Genomic DNA, 23,834 nt, shown 5'->3' with positions numbered 1-23,834 from the left:
TTTGTTACAGTTTGGTGAGTTTGTTAAAAGTAATACAAAGGTGCAGATCAACAGAAAATAAAAGAAAGTCATACAAACGCTTTCCTATCCCCAACCTCCCTATCAAAGCTGGGGTCACTATAGATCCAAGAGAATCAGGGTGGCCTTTCCAATTCGTCTACCTCTGTGGTAGTTTTCTCTGTGTTTGTTATACCTGAATGCAATTTGGGACAAATCTTTCACGAATTATACATTTGAAATATTTGGTTTTTGGAGTATGCATTTTTTTAAATGCTATTCTGTAACTTGAACCTCTCAGCTGAAGTTTGGAAATGTCCCTGGTGTGCAGAGCACTCATTACAGATTAACAGCATTAAAAGCCTTGAGCCCAGCTGGGTATAGGTGTCACTACTGTTCACTTTAATGGCCAATGAAAAAGCACAGCAAAGGGAGGTCTCCAGAACAAACCTTGCAAGTTGCCGGCTCCCACTCAGATGTGATTGATCTGTCTGACAATTAGGACTAATGAAATGCCTGACAATTAGAGCTATATGGAAATGAATGGGCTACCTCCCTCCCTCAGAGGCCAGTTCCCTGTCACCAAGAGAGTGCAAGGAAAGGCTGGATCGGATGCCACTGATTATTATAACCCCAGCAACAACCACCACTCCCATTTCTGGAAGACTTCGAAGTTTACAAACTTACAACAATACCAGGAGTACCTTCTTTTCTCTTATTTGTATCTCCAGCAATTAGCACCATGCCTGGAACATTGTAGGTGTGTAGACTCAGTAAATGTTTTTTTTTTTTATTAAATTAGGTTATGTTTATATTAGTGCTCAAATTTTACAGGTAAAAAAATTGGGGCTCAGGGAGGTGAATTCGTACAGGGTCACATCAATTTCCAGAAGCTGGGACTTCAAACCTGGACTTTCTGGTGACAAGATTAGATTCAGTAAACTAAATACATCTACTCAGGCAAGGAGGTGAGGTGACTAAAACCCTAAGATTCCTGATTTTATCCCCCAATTTCGTTCTCTTTGTTCCTGCTGTCCTCCCTACACGGACAATCATCTTCCCTCTCTCTAACTTTGTTTCCCTGTCATCATATGAGAAAACCACTTTCTTCCATGAAATAAATATTTCCAGGACTCATATTTTAGTATTAATTGTAATTCTATGGAGAACTTTTCTTTTGGAGGGGGATAGTGGGATCTGATCCATGATTTCATTGTTATAGAAAAGTTCCATGGCCAATGCAGATCTCAGAACCTGCTTTGCAATTTATAGTATCTGAATATTGCCTATGGCACTGAAAATTTAAGCAATTTGCCCAGGGGCACAGAGCCAGTATTTAGGCAGGACCTAAAACCAAATCTTCCTGAGGCCCTAGACCAGTTCTCCATGCAGGAGAACTATGACTACCACCCTGGAGACCTTAATAGTAAATCCATAAATGCCAGTTTTCATGATTATTGTTAATTGCTTTAAGGTTTACATTATCTCATTTGATCATCAGCATAATTATAATAGCTAAGATTCATATAGATTAGAATATCTCATTTGTGAATATATACTTTTATCCTTACAAATAACCCTGATGCTGTTATTATTCCCCTTTTACAGATGAGGAAACAGAGGCAGACAGGGGTTAAGTGATTTGCCCAGAGTCACATAGCTAGTAAGTATTTGAAACCAGATTTAAATTCAGGTTTCCTGATTCTCTCAAGATAGGAGTAGAAACTCAAGAGATCAATACTTGGAAAACTAAGAGAGGAGAGGGTATCATCACAGAGGAGAAGAGGAAGGGGGGAGTGGTATTAACAATGTTACTGCAGAAAGGTTTAAAAAAAGGATTTGTTGTTTTTTTTCCAAAGGACATGGGATGTGACAATCAAGAAGGCATGGGCAAACCCATCTTTCCCTCTTGCTAGAGATTCAATATAATGTAGTGACAAGAGCACTGGGTTCAGCTGGGAAGATCTGGGTTTGAATCCTACCACAGATGTTTACCAGCTGTGTGACCCTGAGAAGAGAATATCTCTTCTCTGAGCTTCAGTTTCAGGGAGATGACAATAGCACCTCCATCATAGGGGTGTTGTGAAGGTCAAATGAGATAATGTCTCTAAAGCAGTTTGCAAATTTTAAAGGGACATATATATGCATAGACATACATACATACATATACACATATATACATACATACACACACATATATAAACTGGTATAACCTTAGTCATTTAACCTTTCTGGCCCTCAGTTTCCTCATCTGTAAAATGAGGAGGCTGGACAAGATAACTCCCATGGTTCTTTCAGCTCTAAATCTATGACACTATGAACTTGAAGAAAATAATTTCAGTAGTGTGATAGGGACAGAAACCAGACCAAAGAACTGGGAGGGGGCTGGAGGAAGGAACATGTACATAAAGGTGCCTGAAGTTTCTGGTCAATTTTTGGAGAATCAATACTGAGCCATCCAGGGAGGGGGGATGGAGGGGAGGGGAGAGAGAGAGAAGAATGGAGACAAGCATTCTTACCTTGTCCAAAGGAAACTTAAAATAATGTTAATGCCCCAGCCAAGGAGACTTGTCCCTTATTATTATGGGATTTTTTAAAGAGCTGCTAACTTCTGGTAAGCAATTCCTCTATATAACAGCAGCAACAAAACTAATGCTGATTTCTTTTGTACTTTAAGGTTTACAAAGTGTTTTCCTCCCTCCTGAAGCCTTATGAAACAGGTTGGGCAAGAATTATTATCTCCATTGTCCAGCTAATTTGCCCAGGGGAAAACAGATCTTCTGAGGGACACATATCTATTTAAATGTTGAATATGAATTTGAACTCAGATCTGATTCCAAGACTACTCTCCTTCCCACTACACCACAACTGTCTCCTTCATATAAACTGCTGTCAAATCAGGCTCTATTTGTGCATTCAGACAATTGATTTTTTTTTAAGCAATTGGGGTTAAGTAACTTGCTCAAGGTTATACGGCCAGTTATTTTGTGTGGGTGACAAGTATCTGAGGCCGGAACTGATCCCAGGTCTCCCCATGCCAGGGCCAGCACTCTTACTCATTGCACCACCTGGCCACCCCGGGACAATTGATTTAAAAAAAAAAAACCTGAAACCATTAAGACTTTACATTTATCCCTATGCAACTTTATCTTGTCCACTTGGGTCTAGCATCCAAATACACCAAGATAATTTTGAGTTCTGATTCTGTCATCCAACATATTAGCTCTCTACCTTAGCTTTGTTTCCACTGCTAACATGATAACCATACCTTCTCAACCTTCATCTCTGTGTTTCATATTTGCTACTCAAATATTGCACAAGCAACTAGGTGGTACAATGGATAGAGCAATGGCCTGGAGTCTGGAAGATCTGAGTTCAAATATGGCTTCAGACACTTACTAGTGACACTTACTAGTCACTTAACCCTGCTTGCCTCAGTTTCTCATCTATAAAATGAGCTGGTGAAAGAAATGGCAAACCGCTCCAAAATCTCTGCCAAAAAAACCAAAAACAAACAAATGGGGTCAGGAAGAATCAGGTATAACTGAACAACAAAAATGTATTGCACACTGAAATGTGTGACATAGAAATGTCACATCCAATTATATGGATGTGGATTTGTTTTCTGTTTCTTTCTTGTGGGACAGAGACTGAGTAGAGACTGGGGAGAGGGCAATTGCATGATCCTAGTGCCCTATTTGGGGGCCTTAACCCTGGGTGGGATCCACAACAGGTTTGGCACTTCAATTAGCGGAAAGTAATAAACAGCAGGCTTGTTGCTACTCTCTAGAGCAACTGCTGTCTCCCAGCTCCTGGCCCTACTGTCCCTCCCCCTCTTCCAGGCTTGCCATCTGTCTCCTGGACCCTTTTCTGAAGACCCAGGAGAGCCCAGTCCCCCTTATCACCTCCCTTCCCCAACCCAGGTAATCTTATTTAGTCCAAAAAACATCATTTAATCACCACATCAGTATGTTCTAGAGCAGAGTTGACCAGGTTTCAAGTCCCACTTCCAGCACATACTGGCCTATGTAAACCTGGGCAAATCAGTTAATTTCTCCAAATCTCTCTAACATAATACATTTCAGAGAAGGCATTAACATGCATTGGTAGAGAGTGTTTGTTTGTACCTAGAAATAAAAATAAATAACGAATGAATGAATGCATGCATGCATGCATGCATGAATAAGAAAACATAGTTCCCACCCTTATTAATAGCTTCCTATCAGCTAGTCAGCTAACTGGCACATTCACTGTCACCTCTCATTAAAAAGTTAGAGAGAAGGGGATAGAGGCAGAGGTAGATAGAGACAGGCAGATGGAAAGAAAGGAAGATAGAGAGAAAAGGAGAGAAGCAGAGATAGATATGGAGAAAGAGGAATAAAGACAGAGGTTGAAGGGAGGGAAAGGCAGAGAAAAAGATAAAGAGACAGACAATATAGATTCCTCTAATTTGAAATGCCCTCCATAAGTCACAGAATCTAGAGCTGGAAAAGACCTGAGGGAGGTCGTTTAAATCCAACTCCTTACTTTACAGATGAGGAAACTGAGACCCAGAGATTTGCCCAAGGTCATACAAGCAGGGAGGGTGGTGAGAGTTGAACCAAGATCCTCTCCCTCCCAAGACAGGGCTCTTTCCATTATACTACCCTGCCTGCCATTTAGGAGATTTAGGTTTTTGAGTCCCAGGCTCTGGCACTCATTCTAGGACTTTGAGAAACCTCTGAGCCTCCATTTCCTCATCCATAACATGAGGATAATGATACATTTGCTAAAGTGTTATTACTGACCTCCTTCCCCCAAAGTGGTGAGGAATAGATGAGATAATGTGTGTGAAACCAAAGTGATATACCAGTTTAAAGCATTATCTCCCTGCATTTCAGATAGTCAGACATTATGCCTCCACCCCCACAAGGTGTATGTGTTTCTGAGTGAGTCTGTGTGGGGATTTCTCCCATCCATCTGTACCCATCTCCACACTACCTCCCACCCTCATGACATCCTTCTTACTATAAAGTCTGATGAGACTGAGCCTCCAGTGAATGCTGGGAAGTGGGAATTGGGGGTGAAAAAAGGACATGGGACAATCTCCTTCTGCCATACTTGATATTACTTTGCTCACCAGCCTAGGGACAACTAGATCTCAGTCCCAAATGGGCACAAGGAAAAGTGAGAATCCAAAAGCCTGGAGGGTTGTGTTGCCCCACCCCCACCCCATACATTACATCCTCTTCTTATATCCTGCTGAAAGGTTCCTTTGACTCAAATGGGTTTTGTTACTACAATTATGTCACGCTAGCTGTGGTACCCGAATCTCTGTGTGACTGAGTAGAACGAACATAATCATCTGTAACTCTTAGAGCTTGGCAGGAGATATTTAGGAAATATCAGGTATAAAACAGAAGGAGGTAGGTAATGGATCTAATAATCTCTCTCATATTCCTTCTAATCCATTCCCTAATTAAAACAAAATAAATCAGTAGCCAGAATAAGTTCTATAAAGAGCCATTAATACAAGGTCAAGTAGAGCAAGTTTAGTGTCTGCAGCAGAATTTAAACTCAGGTCTTCTTGATTCCAGGTTGCCATCTAGCTGCTCACAACACCATGAGGTAGGTACGTAGTTATCCTCATTTTACAGATGGGGAAACTGAGTCTGGGAAAGGCTAAGTGACTTATCCAGGATGGAACAGCTAGTGACTGAGGTAAGATTTGAACCTATGACTAGAAAGTAGTTACAATAATCTTTGAAGAAGAAATGAATGCAAAGTAAAGTACAGAATAGTTCTTAATGTTTTGTAGAACTTGTTATTCTTGATGTTACTTGTTTTAATTAGAGACTGGGTTAGAAGGCACAGAAGAGAGATTAGACCCATTGTCCACCTCCTCCTCCATTTGATCTGATGTCTTTTTGCTAAATGAGTAAGGGCCTTGAGAATCAAGCTTCCTTTGTTCCAAATGATTACATTTGTTCTACCCAGAGGAGTCACATAGGGATTAGGACAGCATAGCTAGTGTGACATGATTGTAGTAACAAGACCAGAGTCAGAAGGGCTGGATTTGAATCCCGAGCTAACTTTTATTAGCTGTGACAGTGCCAACCTTAACTTTCTCATTTGCAAAATGGGGAGGGGGTTGGGGATAAGACTCATACTATCTATCTCACAAGGATGTTAAGAAGGTCAAAGGAGGTCATACTTTGTAACAGTCAAAGACAGGGCTTTGGATGACCCTACTGACAATTTAAGTCCCTGATCCACCTAAATTCTTATGTCTCACTCCCCAAAGAGACAAAGTCCCTCAAAAATATAGAGGACCACATATTTGGGGGGCATTGTACTATGTGGACAATCATTCTAGTCCTCCACTTCATTTTTGGGGAAGAGTTGCTTTAAATAATTCTCAAGGTAAGAAAACCCCCCAAAATGTGAGCTAACCATGCTTTATTCCTGTCAGGCAGAAACCTACCCTCCCTCTGAGGCTGATTTATTTCATTATGTCCCATGTTCCTCCTCCCCTCCCCCTCCTTACCCCAACTGTTCAAGGCATGTCATTTCATTGGCCAGGTGATCTCATTTGGCCTGGCTAGAGTGACAGCTGTCAATACAGCAAAACCTCTGGATTTACAAGGTAGTTGCTGCTCTGGGGAAATTGTCATAAGACTGCCTAAACCACTAGCAGGTTTTTCTTTTTCCAGTAAAAATACTGAAACTTGAGAAGTGAATGGATGTTTTATTCTGAAGATCTCTTTCCCCCTTCTCTGGTAGCCTCAGCTTGAACCTCCTGTTCATTAGAACTCTTAGGGAGAGCACTGTTACTGGCTATGAAGAGACACCACAGAATAGAAGACGCATTTACCCTGGTGGAGTTTACACAGGAAGGATGAAAAGACATGAAAAGACATAAGAAGTTAACAAGTCAAGTCAGAAACATTTAATAAGCACCTACTATGTGCCAAGCACTGTGCTAAGTAATGGGCATAACAAGAAAAGTGAAAACAATACCTGCCCGCAAGGAGCTTAGACTCTAAGAGGACAGATAGCACGCAAATGGTTATATACAAACGAGCTATATGCACATTACATAGGAAATCATTAACTAAAGGCACCAGAGTTAGAAGGGTTTGGAAAAGGCTTCTCCTAGAAGATGGAATTTTTGCTGGGTGGGACTTAAAGAAAGTCAGGGAATCCTGGAGGTGGAGATGAGAAAGGATAGAATTCTAGGCAAGGGAGACAGCCAATGAAAATGCAGAGTCAGGAGACCCAGTGTCTAGGGAGCCAAGTGGCAAGGAGGTCAATGTCACAAGAAGATTTATTAAAGATTTATTTTATTAAATATTTGATTTAATTTAAATATTATTTTATTTATTAAAGATGTATTAAAGGACATAAAAATGTAAAAATGCAAATTAATTTAGTAGGAACTACCTAAGGGCATGTGGAGTTAAAGGCATAGTTTTAGCTAGATGAAGTCACTCAGGGAAAAGTTTATGGAGAAGATGAATTCTATGGATTACAAATTTAAGGAACAGAAATCTAAAGACTGGAAGCAGCAGTTACTTTGTCTGATGCATATCACCAAAAGCATGGTGGTTGATTGGAATAGAGAATATGAAAAATGGAAACATTTGATGGAAAGCACTCATGTTGAAGACCAGGGCAAGGGGTTTAGACTTAAAATGGGCATTTTTATGTGGAGAGAGATTGGAGGCAGCATTGATCACAAGATCCTAGGTCTGGAGCTGGTAGAGACTTCAAAGGTCATCTAGTCCACACTTTATTTTTTCAGATGAGGAAGCTGTGGCTTAGTAAGGTTAAGTGACTTGCCCAAGGCCACACCAATAATAAATGTCAGAGGCAAAATTTGAACCCAGCACCTATGATTCCAAAGTCAGTGCAGCCTCCTTATCTATCTATTTATCTATCTATCTATCTATCTATCTATCTATCTATCTATCTATCTATCTATCTATCTATCTATCTATCTATTTATCTATCTATCTATATTCTAGGGATCTGCATTCTAATAAAAATTCATGCCAGCATTTATAAGGTAAATGGTAAGGAGCTTACAGAACTTTTGTCTCATTTTCTTGTGATGCTTGCCAGTTCAATCTAAAACATCAGAACCACTGAGTAAGCAACATCCAAGAATTGAACAAGATGAAGTCACTGCAGATGAGGACCATTTCATTAACATAGTTATTTTTCCATCAAATCCTATGAAACCAAACACTGAGACACCATAGAGTTCCAACCAAATTAAATTCCAAACTGGACAATCCCCAGCAAATGTTCAGACCCCACAAGTTGCCTGACCACCAACCAAATCCATCTTGCTGTTCTTACACAGTCTGGGGGTGGGTTGGGGGGAGGGGGTAGAAAAGAAACAGGTAATGACCAAGAAACTTACTCCCTGTCCACAAGCTCTGGAAGCTGCCATTATAGACTGTAGGGTACTCCATTTACCCACATTTCATTAGAAGATTCTAGATGGAATAGCCTTTGGCCTAGTTACTCAAGAAAATCCACCCCATCCACTTTTTTTAAACTTCCTACCCCATCAAATGTGAGTTTCTCTGTGCATGTGTGTGTGTGTATATATATATATATATATGTGTGTGTGTATGTGTGTGTGTGTGTATACACACATACATATGCACACACATTTTTTTCTAGGCTCCTAAGTACTGATTTACAAAGCTCTTTTCCCCATACTCACTGCTTCCAGAAATACTCTCATCATCCACCCAGGGAAGGGGAGGGGGGTGGTGGTGAAAAAGAGAAACTCTTGCTTTTCTAGCTCCCCAACCCCACTCAGAAATACCACGTGAGCTATTTAGCAATCATAGCTGCTCTATCCACAATCCCCTCATACCCCCTCATACTTCTAGATTATGCTATAAAAGTACAACCTAGGCTCTTATCGTGTACATACCCCAATACCTAGCACCCCATGACTGGGGACAACTGTCTCCAACTTTGAAATGTAACAGTCTGCCCTAGGTTGGGTTTTGTCATCAAGGAAGTAGTATATTCAAGAAAATTTCATGGGACTCAGTGAACTTGAAAACTAAGGGAAAATAAAATTGTATTTGAACAGACAGGCCAACCAACAAGGATTCTGGGATTTTTATTCAGAACTCCTTAACTAATCCTGTCAAAACTAATACAGTGTAGGGCAGCTAGGTGGTGCAGTGAGTAAATCACCCTCCCTGGAGTCAGGAGGACCTGAGTTCGGTTCCGGCCTCAGACATTTAACACCCATACAAAAAAACTAGTCATGTAACCTTGGGCAAGTTACTTAACCCCAACTGCCCTCCAAAAGGCAAAAACAAACAAACATGGTGTAGGAAGCTATTTAACTGGGCAAAACTGTTGAAAACCTCAAATATATGGTCTCCTGTTTATTAATGATACGACTGTGAGGCTTGGGCTATTGTTCTGGGAGTTTTTTCCTTTCTGGCACAATGTTTCCAAGAATACTTCTTCTACTTTATTTGGAGCAACTGAGCTGGATACAGAGCAAGAAAAATACATTTACTAGGACACTAGCCCAGAAGCTTGGGCAAATCTATCATCTAAAATGCTCTGCACATCTTCCTCTTACATGTTTCCTTTTTTATTTAAAAAGAAGTTGATTATAGAAATTTTTTTAGAGAAAAAAAGATGAAATTTTAGTGGAAAAATAAGTTGGTTAAAATAATATTCAGTTTAATAGTTTTCCATCCCACAGTGTTGACAAGCCTTAAAGTCACAAAAGGTCTGGCCACTTCTCAAAGGATTGCCCAAGTGGTAGTGGAGAGATGGTGCTCATTACTAGCTAACCACCAGTCCACAGACAGAGAAGAGGCATATACCTGCCACCAATAAGAATCAATCAATAAGAATTTATTAAGCAACAATTAGTCATCAGGCATTCTTCTAGTTGCTGGGAAAACAAAGACAAAAATAAAACCATTCCTGACATCCAGGGACTTACACTCTATCTGTGGAAACAACATGTTTTCATGATTTATACACAATATCTACAAAGTAAATATAAAAGGGCATTAGCAGGGGTTGGGGGAAGAATCAGGAAAGGCCTTATGTTGATGGTGCTGTTTGGAAGCTTTTTGAAAGCAGATGAGGAAATGCGGCAGTACCCGTCATGAGAGGATGCCACCCACTGCTCTAGCCCAAAATGCTCCTTTCTCACTCCCCCCCCTTGTCCAACCCATCCCCCCATCTCTTCTCACACAGTCACCGGAAAATACTATGTTGTTGCCCTGAGTAAAAAGTGAGTGAATACAGGCACAAATGTATTTAAATATACACAGCAGAGACTAGAAGATTTGGGTTTTTCTCTTTATGACCCTGAGTGAATCACTTCTTTGTGATTCTTTTTTGGGGTGGGGTCTTTTTGGAGGGGGGAAGGCAGGGGAATTGGGGTTAAGTGACTTGCCCAAGGTCACAAGGCTAGTTTTCTGTTAAGTGTCTGAGGCTAGATTTGAACTCCACTCCTCCTGACTATAGGGCCAGTGCTCTATTCACTGTGTCACCTAGCTGCCCCAAATCATTTTTTTTTACCATAATATCATAGATTTATAGCTAGATAGATGGGACTTCAAAAACTACCTAATCAAACCCCCCCATTTTACAGATGAGGCAACTGAGACCCAGGGAGATTAAGTGACTTACCCAAGGTCACACAGGAAGTGTCAGAGGTAGTATTTGAAACCAGGTCCTCTGACTTCAGAGACAGCATACTTTTTTACCCTACTATGAATTGGTTCTGACTGGGAATACAATATGAGTATTTCAATATTCTGAATAGAAAAATCACAGAATTTGAGATCCAAAAACCTAAACTTGAATCCCAGCTCTATTGTATACCAACTGTGTAACTTTGGGCAGTCACTGCCACTGTTGGGGCCTCAGTTTCCACATCTACAAAATAAGGGGAATGAATAGATGGTCCCTTCCAAGTCTAAAATCCTATGATCTTATAATATGGAAGAGACAGTAAGATGGAAATCTTCCATCTCACTTAGAAGATAAGATTTGAATACATGAAACAACTAGGAAACAATTCAAGATAATGAATTAACAATGCAAGACAATATACTACAAAGAATTTAAGGATTCAGAAGCTGAGGCAAGTCAAGTAATCCTGGATGAATAAACTTGTCTCCTGTTGTTAGAATATCAGTTGTGCCTGACTCTCTGTGACCCCATTTGGGGTTTTCCTGGCAAAGATATTAGAGTGATTTGCCATTTCCTTTTCCAGCTCATTTTTTAATAGATGAGGAAACAAGGTTAAGTGACTTGCCCAGGGTCATAGAGCTAGTAAGTGTCTGAGACCAGATTTGAACTTGGGAAGATGCATCTTCCTGACTCCAAGCTTAGTGCTCTATCCACTGTGGCACCTAGGTGCCCTTAAGCCTACCTTAGTCCAAATAAAAGATTCTAAAGACACATCCTCCTGGCCCAATCACTTGCTATTCCAAACCTAAATCAACAATGCCACTTAAAAAGAGATATCCAAATATCCAGAATCAGTGATGTGTTGTTTGCCCTCAAGCTTACCATGGAACAATGGTGATGGGTAGGAAAGTGTAGCATATAGCAATGTGTCAAGGCCAGCTGGGCTCTGAGCCAGGCCAGGGTATTTTCAAAACCTCCCAGAAGGGGTACCACTTGTTGGGGGAAGTGGTGAGTCAACTGAACTACAATAAAAAGGCTGGGGAATGAGTCTATGGGGCTCAGTATTCCTCTGCACAATAAAAACTCAAGTCATTAACTGCAGTCTGGGTGTTCTGAGCTGCAAATGACTCATGCAAAATTCCCCTAGACCAAAAATGCAATACATCTGAGAGTGAAATGAGGTTTGTGTTGCTTCCTTTTAGACTCCTTAAGTTCTATATGTATTATGCAGAAATGGCCTCTCCTTGGAAATCTGAGCGGTGCCCTTATACCCAATACTGTATTTGTACTATTACCATCAGTAGGGCTAAGCAGGGGTAGAAGTCCACAGAGGTTGTTAGAACACCAGTGAAGCATTGTTTATGGTAACAGATAAGGAGGTAAGGCAGAGTTGACAGAAATTGAAACAGGTCTCAGTCAGTCAACAAACATTTATTCATTCCTCCTTATGTGCTAGGCACTATGCTAAGAACTGGGTTGCCAAAAAGGTCAAAAACAGTACCTGCTTTCAAGGAGCTTACATTCTAATGAAGGAGACAATAACTAAGGTAACTAAGTATCAGATATATCCCAAGTAGATGGAGGTCACCTGAGAGGGGAAGACACTAGCAGTTAGAGGAATAGGGAAAGGTCTCCTGCAAAAGGTAAGATTTTAACTGAATCTTAAAGGAAGCAAAGGGCAGGAAGAGTGGGGGGGGGGAGTAGACGCAGCTAGGTGGCACAGTGAATAGAGCACCAGCCCTGGAGTCAGGGGGACCTGAGTTCAAATCTGGACTCAGACACTTAACACTTACTAGCTGTATGACCTCAGACAAGTCACTTAACCCCAATTGCCCTGCCTTTCCCCTGCTAAAAAAAAAAAAAAGGAGGGAAGCAAGGGAAACTGAGGCATTTTCTAGCACTCCACAATTCCAACATAGAGTTGTTGAAATGTGTTTCAGCTATACCTTAGCTGAAACTTTCCTCCCTCATCCCCATTTCCCTTGTTCTCTGACACAAATAGTTTTCTCCTTACCTTAGGTAACAGATTACTCTGCTGCCAATGCTTCCAGATCCATGAGGCATGTTTTGTGCTCTTTCTTTGGCCCATGAAGGGTTTCTCTCACCTCATTCTCTCTTCCCAGTCTCCCACTCCTGCCAAGGGTGTGAGGCTCCATCACTCTGCTTCTCTTCCCCTGCTATGAGCAGCACCATCCACCCACTACTGTTTTGCATCCTTGGGGAGAGTTAAAACTCTTTTATGATGAGATAGCTAGGACCAGCATACCTTGAGACTAGCTAACATATTTCTGGCTCTCTTAGACTGGCCCAACGTTAGAATGTCTCGGAGCCAATCAATTTATTTCTATGGGTTTTCCCCCCACTTAGTACCCACAGTCTCCATCATCTGTATAAAAGGCCTTATTAGGCAACCATGAAGGAACCCTGCTCCTTCCTAGTCCTCTCTTCTAGCCAAGTTATGGTGATTGGATTCCATTCCCTCTTCCGTTACTCAGTGTTTGGGCAAGATGCTCCCCTTCCACTCATTCAAAAATGCTCATTGAGTCTTGGAGACTCAGAAAAACACTAGCTGTTTCCATTCATCTTCCTGTTTTCCATTCTCTGGGCTTTCTCCATCCTCTCTCCCACCTCCAAGGATAGGGATATGCCATACAAATTACCCTAAACTTCAAAGAAGTCTATTTCTGAAATTAATTTAATTGTTAAATTCAATTTTATTTTATTTTCAGTTCTGAATTCCTTTCCTCCTCTCTTCCCCTCACCTACCCATGGAGAAGGCAAGAAAAACAAAACCTATTACAAATATATAAATACTATCATGAAAAACAATTTCCCTCCTTAGCCATGTCTGAAGGAAAGAAAGAAAGAAAGAAAGAAAGAAAGAAAGAAAGAAAGAAAGAAAGAAAGAAAGAAAGAAAGAAAGAAAGAAAGGAAAGAAGGAAGGAAGGAAGGAAGGAAGGAAGGAAGGAAGGAAGGAAGGAAGGAAGGAAGGAAGGAAGGAAGGAAGGAAGGAAGAAAAAGAAAAGAAAAGATGCTTCAGTCTGCACTCTGAGAGTATCACCTCTCTATCTGGAGTTCAATAGCACGTTTCTTCATGAATCCTTTGGAATTGTGGTGGGTCGCAGTGTTGATCAGAGTTCCTATGTCTTTCAAAGTTGATTAAAGCATTGCTGTTACTGTCTAAATTGTTCTCCTGGTTCTACTGACTTCACTTTGAATCAGTTTATACAAATCTTACCATGTTTTTCTGAAACCAGTTTGTTCATCATTTATTAGAGTACAGTATTATTTCATTCATATACCATAACTTGTTCAGTCATTCCCTGATTGACGGAAGTTTCCAATTTTTTGACACCACAAAAAGAACTGCTATAAATATTTTTGTACATATGGATCCTTTCCCTCTTTCTTTTCTCTCTTTGAGATTTAGACCTAGTAGTCATATCAATGGTTCTAAATTGCTTTCCAGAAGTTTTACTAGTTCACAACTCTACCAACAGTATATTAGCATAACTGTATTCCCATAGTCTCTTCAGAATTTCTTATTTTCCTTTTTTGTCATCTTAGTCAATCTGATGGACGTGAGGTGGTACTTCATGGCATTTTAATTTACATTTATCTAATTATTGTTGATTTAGACTATTTTTAATATGGTTATTGATAGCTCAGATTTCTTCCACTATTTATATCCTTTGACCATTTCTCAATTGAGGACTAACTCTTAATCTTGTAAAGTTAATTCATTTCCATACGTATCTTAGAAATCAGACCTATGTCAGAGAAACTTGTTACAAAGATTTGTTTTCCCAATTTCTTGCCAAAATAATCTCAAGAGAGCACTAGCAAAGATAAGGGACCCATGGGTAGCTGCTGGCTATTCTGCCACAATAGTAAAGTCTTATGTTCCCATTACACATAAACTCTTATCAAATGAAGATGACCCCATTCTATATATGTGCAGTTTTTAAAAATATAAATGCAAGACTACATTTATCCATATTTTTATCTTATTGGCTTCATCATTTTTAATCTGATTGGTTTCAGCCCAATGCTTTTAGTCTGAGATACTTTGGGATGCTTCTTATCCTCCAATATGCTAGCTATTTCTCCCAGGTTTATGTCAGATACAGTAGCTGATGAGTGAGCCATTCAAGTCACTGTTAAAATTGTTGAACAGGGCAGGCTAAAAGACAGAATCCTGTAGCACAGTACTAGAAACCTTTCTCCACATTAATATACATTTCTTTGACTAGCTACAGAGTCCAGTTAATTGTACTTTGATCTAACCCAGATAGCTCTTTTCTTTTGTCCCTTGGCATATCATGCAAAACTTGTTAAATGTTGTAATCAGCATTACCTTTCTATATGGCATTTCCCTTTTCTGCTAACTGAAGACTTAAAGAATATCCAGCTTTTTCCTTACCCCACCCCCCCACACTTGGCCCGAGTATGTAGATAGGGACAAAGAGAAGAGAGAGGTCCTCTCTCAATTCTGGGTCTATGTTTACATGGTCTGCCACCAAGACTGAAACAAAAAGTAATACATGAAAGAGCGTTTATTAAGCAATTACTATGTTCCAGGCAGTGTCCTGTGTTGAATATAGAAACACAAGCAAGACAGTGCCTTCCCTCAAGGAACGTATATTGCAATGGGAGAAGACAATGCATAGAGGGGAACTTGAAGAGAGAAGGTAATGGTCAGGAAATTACGTGGAGACTTGGTTCATATAGAGTTCAGATTCCAAAGGAATGAGGAGAATGGCCAAAGTAGATAGCATTGCTTAGAAATGTCCAGAATGTATTTGCAGCATAGTATCATCTTAGTTATTTTTTGGTCACTTTAATCTATACAATCAAGCATCCATTTCACTATTCTATCTCAAAATTGCTCTCTCCAAGCTCACTAAAGACCTGCCTGTTGCCAAATGCATGTGGGACATTTTTCCAGTCTTTATTGTCCTTGACTTTTCAGTGTCATGACGTTGTTGATCACAACCTCTCTCGTTCTCTCTTGGCTTTTGTGAAACTCAAGTCTCCTGATTCTCTCTCTGACTATTCTTGGAACTCTTTTTCAAATGTGACCATCGGGGCAGCTAGGTGGAGCAGTGAATAGAGTACCAGCCCTGGAGTCAGGAGTTCAAATAAGTCCTCAGACACTTGACACACTTACTAACTGTGTGACCTTGGGCAAGTCACTTAACCCCAATTACCTTGCCTTCCCCTCTCCAAAAACAAAATGTGGCCATCCTTCAAGGTTCTCCATTGGACCTATTCTCTTCCCTCTTTATGCTCTCTTCATTGAAAATTTCATCCACTCCCAAGACTTTGACCATTGTCTCTATGATAACCTGCAAATCTTTGTTTTGACTCCCAACCACTCTCTGAGCTCCATTTCACTTTTCCAAAGCTCTACTGGGTGTGTCCTCATGGATGTTCCACCTTCACTTAGAACTCAACATGTCCAGAACGAAACTTATCATATTCTCCACATCAAATAATGTCTAGTTTATTTCTGTTGAGGAGGTTCACCATTGTCCATCCTCCTACTAAGACTTGAAACTTCACAGTTTTATTAGATTCTTCCTTCTCCCTCATGATTTCATGTACAAAACCATCCAAATGTCAAAGTTGCCAAATCCTAATTATTCTACTTCCAAAATCTCTTAAATATGTCCCTTCTTTTCCCATTCCTATTTAGAAAACTGGAAAGGTACTGCAGGACTGGAAAAGGATAAATATCATACTGGATTTCAGAAAATGGAAATATGATATATATAAACCATAGCCCAGGGAAGGCTCATAAGTAATAACTTTAAAAAACTATTCCTTACCCCTCGTGGTTACCCCTAGAATCATGAGGTGAGAAATAGTCAGCCAGCCTCTGAGGACCCAGCCTTCTACTCCAGGCATGAGTTAGGAGACTGTGTCCCAGAATCTATATTCAAAGAGGTTTAGTGGATTCCCCAATGCCTATAAACTTCTGGCCTTACTCCAGTCTACTTTCCCATTTCTTCACATTATTTTTCTTTGGACAGTCTATGCGGCAAATAAAATGGACTATTCACTGTTTGTTTTTCAATCTCATCCTTTCTTTTTCCAGGTGTATCTTTGTGCATACTGTCTAACACCCCTAGAATGAACTCTATCAGCTCATTTCTATCTATTAAAATTCCTTCCAAGTCCAACCTAGGGGAGATACTTCTAGAGAGAGCATTTCTTGGTCCTTCCTTTCTGATTGAAGGTTTTCTCTCCAAATTCCTCATAGAATTTTGCCTGGATAACTAATGTAAACTGATCACATTCTGCCTTATATCAGGGAGGGAAGGAAAAGAGAATATACATTTATATAGTTTCTACTATGTTCCAGGCACTGTGCTCAGCACCCCAAAAATATTACATCATTTTGGTCCTCACAATAACCCTGTGAGGTAGGATAACCTTATCATTGAAATACTTGTCTTATATCTCCCCATCTCTGTTCCAAATTATCCGATTGTAAACTTTAAGAGGTTTCAATCTCTGTCCCATTTCTTCTTTGTTTTCCAGTCCTACTACCTTGAACCAAATAGGTACATAAATAAATGTTTAATGAATTTCTATCTGATCTAGAGTAGGTTTATCTAGAAGGGAAGGGGATAAAGGAAGTGTGGATAGAGAAGAACTTGGTAAATAATATAATACAACTGCTCTACCTGGAGGTTTCATGCACAGAACCATCCAAATGTCAAGTAAACATGGGCTATTTTTAATTCAGAGTTTGTGGTACAGAAGAAATGTACCAAGTGCTGCATTTGGAAGCAAAGAGACTATATTGAAATCGAGACTCTCCCACTTACTATCTGTATGACCTCACGTTAGTCATTTCACCTCTCTGGGACTCCTTTATAAAATAAAGAGGTTGAATTAGATCATTTCTAAGATCCTTTCCCCCTCTAAATCTATGATCTAATTTAGAGGAAGAAGAATTATTTCACCATTTAGACTGTTTTAAGGCAATCAATATATAAAGAATCTCGAAAGTAAAATACTGTATCAATTGGACAAACTATAAATTACAGCTAACACAGATAGCTGTTTTTGGAATATGCCTTTCAGCAGAGGGTCTCAAAATGCTCTGCCTCCATTAATTCACTAATGTTTAATTACCTATGGTAATTATTAATTAATAGTCACACAGAGTCCTGCCATCTGGAACAACCTCCCTCCACCTCCTTGCCTCATCAACTCTCCAGCTCATTTAAAATCTCAGCATGAAGGCATTACTTTTCTTTCTCTTGCCTATAGTTAATTTCTCTCCTCTTTATAATAATGTTTAAAGCTCAGAAGCATTGGGGGGAAAAGAGCACCACTAAGTACAATAGAGTTCAATTGAATTGTGTTCATCAATGCTGCAAGATGGGACATGTGCAGCCAGACAGCAACTTTTTTAAAGAACTGGAGAATTAGTAGACAAAGGTCAATATCAGTCAAAAGTTTTACAAGTCAACCACAACAGTCAATTCTATCTTAGGTGGCATTGAGAAACATGGTGTCCAAGACTGAAGAAGGTAATTGTTCCACTATACTCTGCCCCAATCAGACCACAACTGGAGTATCATATTGAGTTCCGAGTGACACATTTCAGGAAGGGCACTGACAATTAGAGGCATTTGGAAGAAGACAACCAGGATGGTGAGAACACTTGAAATCATATCATGTGAGGACCAACTGAAAAAACTTGGGGTGTTTAGCGTGGAAAAGACAAGATTTGGAAAAGCTATGACAGCTGGCTTCCAGGATCCAAAGGGCTGTCAGATGGAGGAGAGGTTCAGTTTGTGTAGAGATTGAAAAGGGCCTCCTGAGAGAGTGCCTTAACAAGGCTGATTCTCTGTAATGATATTATCACATATAAGACATTTGTGCTAGGGCTGATGTCTCTTTGAAAAGGTATACACTACCTTGTCCTGGGGATCACTGAGTTCACCCCACTTTGATAAAGTTCATTACTTTGTATTACCTGGTTAAAATATCAATCCTGATGAAGTTAATACTTGAATTGTATCCTTTCTTTGTTGGGGGCTTTTTTAAAGAAAAAACAAAGACAGACAGATTGATGGATAGCTAAGGAGACAGTAAAAGGAGAAGGGCTATCCCTAAAGAGCGGACTCAGCTCCTTGGAGAAAAGTCAGAACACTCACGAAACACCTCCAGTGTGCCATATGGTACCTAGAAAGGAAGAAGCACATGACCACAGAGCTGGCAGCAGAGAGAGGCAGTGGTGCAATGGTAATGGGCAACTAAATGGCACACTAAATAGAGTACTGGACCTGGAGTCAGGAAGACTCATCTTTCTGAGTTCAAATCTGGTCTCAGACACTTACTAACTGGGTCACCCTGGGCAAGTCACCATAACCTTGTTTACCTCCGTTTCCTTATCTGTAAAATGAGCTAGAGAATGAAATGGCAAACCATTCCAGTGTCTTTGCCAAGAAAACTCCAAATGGGGTCCTGAAGGGTCAGACACAACCAAAAATGACTGAACAACAAAGAATGGTAATAAGTATTTGTAAGTAAGGTGAATTCTAGTGTAAGTAAGGTGGATTTTAGTGTGTGTGAAGTGAAATTTTGTTATTATTTCTTAGAGTTCAGTTTCCTAGGATCCATAGCCATAACAATCTCTTATTCCCAGGTATTAGATATGAGTTCCCACAGTTATGGTTCAAAACATCTCTACCACACTTGCATGGCATTGTATAATGATACATAATATAAACATTTGTGCTTAAATTGTAAATATCCACTGCAAGTGCACAGTGAGATACAGGAATAAGGTGATGTAAACTTGTGAGGCTATTGCTGGCAATATGCCTTCTTTGTTGCCCCTATAAGACAGGTGGTCATTGGCCAGTGAATGGGGAACCATAGTGTTGAATGCACGAATGCTGTGTGTGCTTCAACTGGCCCCCATTGAGTTTTGAGGGTATTTAGGGGATGCACAAATAGTGCTTGCCTTCACTGACCCCATCAAGACAGAGGGGTAGTTGCCCCTCCTTCTCACCCAGCGAGAAGGGTGATTAGGGAATGCTGTAGGAGTTTGTCCTCCCATTATCAGCAATCCTCTTCTGAGAAACTAGCCTAGAATAAAGTAAGATTATTAACCCCTTCTTTGTGTCTTTCCTGTCTGACCAGATCAAGAGTGAACCTGTGCTAGCAGTCATCCTGTGTTCTGTTTATTTGTCTTATACTACTGAGGCCAATCTGAGAGCTTCAAGGACACATGCTATAGACAGGCAGTATTGAAGTACAGAGGAAGGCCTGGATCAAGTCTCCTGGAACCAGAGAGGGAGATCCTATACAACACAGAGTCTTTGGATCAAAGAGAACCTAGAGCCAAGGAACAGCAAGGGACAAAGTTAAAATACGGAACTGCAAATTTGGGCCATGACCTTCATTGATACTATGGCTTATAGGGACTGTGAAGTTTCACAGGAAAGGGATCAACTTACTAGTGAGCCTGAGTGTTTTCTCTTTTCAACAAGACCCCAACCCCCAGCACAGTACTATGCCTGGAGGACTGTATAGGTCCCTGGCCAAGCTGTAGTTCATTAGAGTAATATTTTATTTCTTACTCATTTTTTTTTTACTATTTAGTAATCTCAGGTCCTTATCCCTTACAGTTAATGATTAATTTATCCTGTATATATCTTAGTTGTACATACTTATTTGCATATTGACTCCTTCATTAAGTAAGCTCCTTGACAGCAAGGGACTACTTGGGTTTTTTTTTTCCTCTCTTTGTATGGTCCACACTTAGCACAATGCCTGGAACATAGTGGGTATTTAATAAATGCCAGCTAACTGACTGACCTCATAGTTCCTTGGGAAATCAGTGGCTCATCAGAGAATGAAAAAGAGTTGTCTTGAATAGTTATTGACTCAATAAGAGTGCTTTATGTCTTGTATGTTTCTGCTACATGAAATAAGACCTATCCCACAGCTGCTTTCAGTTTACAAGGGAGCTAAAAACCTTTTTCCCTCTCTGTAGACTTAGTCGAGATCCAAATTCAGATGTTTGTAGGAAACTCCTGAGTGGGAGAAAAACCCAGAAGAGTTTGATTAATGAAAAGTCCCCAAGATTGAACCGAGACAATACAAACCCAAACCTACAGTCCCGGGCCACAGGTTATACTCATGCTGCTTGGCCCCAGAGGGCAGAAGTGGAAGTAATGAATGGGTGGGATCTGCAGAGAGGCAGATTTCATAAACACTTCCTAACAAATGGGCCATCCAAAAGTGCAAGAGGTTGCCTTGAAAGGCAATGGGTTCCCTCTTGTTAGATCTTCTGGCAAAGGCTAAACGGCCACTCTTCAGAGATGTTTTAGAGTGGATTCGTTTTCAAGTATGAATTAGCTTCAGAGGATTTTAGAATCCCTTCCAACACTAATATCCTAATTCATGCCAGGCAAGGCTTTGGTATTCCTGACAGTGACTCCCTCCTTAGCCACTGCCAAAAGACTTTCGATGAAAGCAGTTAAATTTTCAGAATAAGTCCCTGCAGACTTTAAAAAAATTTAAAAACCACAGGATTAAGCCCAGATTCCTGTCCTACACTTGGCCTATGCCTTCAGTCACACCCTTGGCACACGCCTGAAAAGTGTGGATGAGCCTCTGTGGATGTATACACATGCGATTTGGAAAATTCGATTAGTCTTTGCAGCCTAAACCACCTATATAGATAGTTGTCAACCAGTCATAGCATTGTCATCTTCCCCCAAGTTCAAAAACAGGAAAATTATAGAAATTAGAGGATTTGCCTTATTTTATTCTCTATACCAGCATATTCGGGGCTCATTTAAGATTCTTTTCTAAGCTTTTAGGATGTCTATGTAAAGCTCAGGCTTGTACAAGGCCAACAGTTTACACTCACCCTTCTGCCAGTGTTCAGGAGGACCAGCACCTCTGGTGTGAGGGCTTGCTGAGCCCTTTTCAGGCTGCTTTCCACCTTCGGTGTCCACCTTTCACCCAACTTTCACCTGTGGCTCCAGGAAGCTGGAGCATGTACAGCGACCACACCCTGGAAAAATTATCTTACCTGACTGGCTACACTAGGTTGAGGGTAACTGACAGGCCTCAAACCTGTTGATGAGCTAGGAGAATTTCTACCCCAAGTATGTAAAGACTTCCCCTGTGGAATGGACAGATGAGAATAATTCGTTCCAGTGGCTGTGAAGGCAAATGAAGCAAGCACTGTGGAGCACTTAGAGCTTGGCCAGACATCAAAGATGCCAAGGTCATCCATTCACTGTATCCCAGGCCATCACCAGCCATCCTGACTTTTGTCTTGCCACTGGACTTCAATGTTTCTGGAAGAGAGAGTGAGTCTGATGACTTTGGACAACTCTGTCTCACTTAAATACAATTCATACATAAATCAAAGACTAATATCTTTGTCTATTCACTTGGCAAACTTTGGACTGGTTCAATAGATGGAATTCCTTAAGGAGTCTAATGCTAAGGAAAGGATACGATGCAGGGTTTCTTAATCTGGGGTCTATAAATAGATTTCAGGGGGTCTATGAACTTGGATGGGAAAAAATTACATCTTTGTTTTCACTAACCTCTAGCTCTAATTTAGCATTTCCTCCAATTATTTTTTTAAATACACTATTCTGAGAATTCCGTAGACTTCACCAGGCACAAAATAGTTAAGAACTCCTAATATAATGCAAGTGTTATTCCAAGTAAATTAGGTCACCTAATCTGTCTCAGTTAGACCCTGGGTTTAATAACTTTGTTTGGTATTATTTGGAGTTTCCTTCAAAGGGTGAAAACCTATTTCAGATGGTAATGAATAAGGACTTCCTTCAGCTCCACAGATGGTAAAGTCAAACAATGAACTACATGGCATTAGATGAATTATTGACCAAAATAATCTTGTGCCAGTGAATGAGATTCCCATTTGGGGAGGAAGAAAGGGAGAACAAGAGGTTTGTTGGTGGGGATTGAAAGGGAGTGGAGTAAGGATAGGAGAAGAAGGATGGTGAAAGGTAGAACATCAAAGACAATGACCAATGACAAAAGACACTGAATCTGCCTCAGTTTGGGCCCCCGTAAGAGGGGGATCCAGGAACACAGAGGAAGGAGATATCTATTCAACCTCATAGCAGTTGACTACTCCCCCAAAGCTAAAGAAGAAAATAATGATAGAGACATTATGTATATTGACCAACATGCAGGAAATGGTAGCTCTGTTTTCCTTTGCTCTAGTCAAACAATATCTGGAAGATTTTTGGCCAGTTTGGGGCATCAAATTTGAGGAATAACCTTTTAAAGCTAGAAAATGTTCAGAGAATAAGGAGCAGGATGGAGAGGGGACTTAAATCCTGAAGTGGAGATCACAAGCGGAGTGGTTGAAGGAATTAGGAATGGTCTGCCTACTATGAGATTTAGGAGGGGACCTGACAATCATCTTTAAGTTATTTGTAAGAAGGATCAGATTTTGCTTGGCATATAGGGCAGCTCTAGGACCAAAGGATAGACTATTATGAGAACACAGATTGCAGTTCAACATAAAAAAACAAACCCAAGAACAAAAATAAAACCCTTCCTAACAGAACATACACAGTCGAGTGGGTTATCTGAGAGTAGAAGGATTCTTCCTTCACAGGAGGTATTCAAGTAGCATCTGGACCAATTATTGAGTGGAATGTTATGGAAAGAGTTAATCATTTAAGGAAGATTCAATTATGTCTTCTCAGATCTCGTCCCAGAATAGGATTCAATAATTCTCTTTCCCTAGGAGCAAATCAGTGCATGGAAGAACCAATGCTGAATGAATATCCTTGCTTTTTATAAATCAGTACTAAATACTATGGTTGAGATCCATTCAACTATTGGGAAGAAAACTTCCCAGGATCCCTTTACCCAGAATGGAATGTGCTAAGTGTCCAGGAGAACTGGACTGCTTGTGTGGGCAGTTAACACAACATTTTTTTGGGGGGAAAAAAATGCAGCGTTGGTGAGTAGACAACTTCCTTAATCCACAAAGCTCTAAGGCCACTGAATGCAATGTTTCCTTCAGAGACTTCACAGTCTATTGTGTAAGCTGGTTCCATTAAGGGCCCTGACTTCACGGTTGGTGACCCCACCACCCTCTGAAATACCCATGGCTGTCCATC

At 40.3% G+C, this 23,834-nt stretch overlaps 1 long non-coding RNA gene across 5 annotated transcripts in view; it reads right to left on the bottom strand.

The window, feature by feature from the left end:
• LOC138143638 (uncharacterized) overlaps positions 1 to 21,720 on the bottom strand; it is a 185,613-nt gene extending 163,893 nt beyond the window's left edge. For all 5 annotated transcript variants that reach the window (XR_011163760.1, XR_011163762.1, XR_011163761.1 and 2 more), the window contains exon 1: positions 21,584 to 21,720. This is a non-coding gene — a long non-coding RNA (uncharacterized lncRNA). The remainder of the gene's footprint in view (positions 1 to 21,583) is intronic.
• Positions 21,721 to 23,834: the final 2,114 nt, after the last annotated feature.

Source organism: Petaurus breviceps, unplaced genomic scaffold, assembly GCF_028583685.1.
Source record: "Petaurus breviceps papuanus isolate PSGF00001 unplaced genomic scaffold, PetGlider_PUasm1.0 90650, whole genome shotgun sequence".
NCBI classification, from domain to species: Eukaryota; Metazoa; Chordata; class Mammalia; order Diprotodontia; family Petauridae; genus Petaurus; species Petaurus breviceps.
This window is presented reverse-complemented; position numbering and strand designations above follow the sequence as displayed.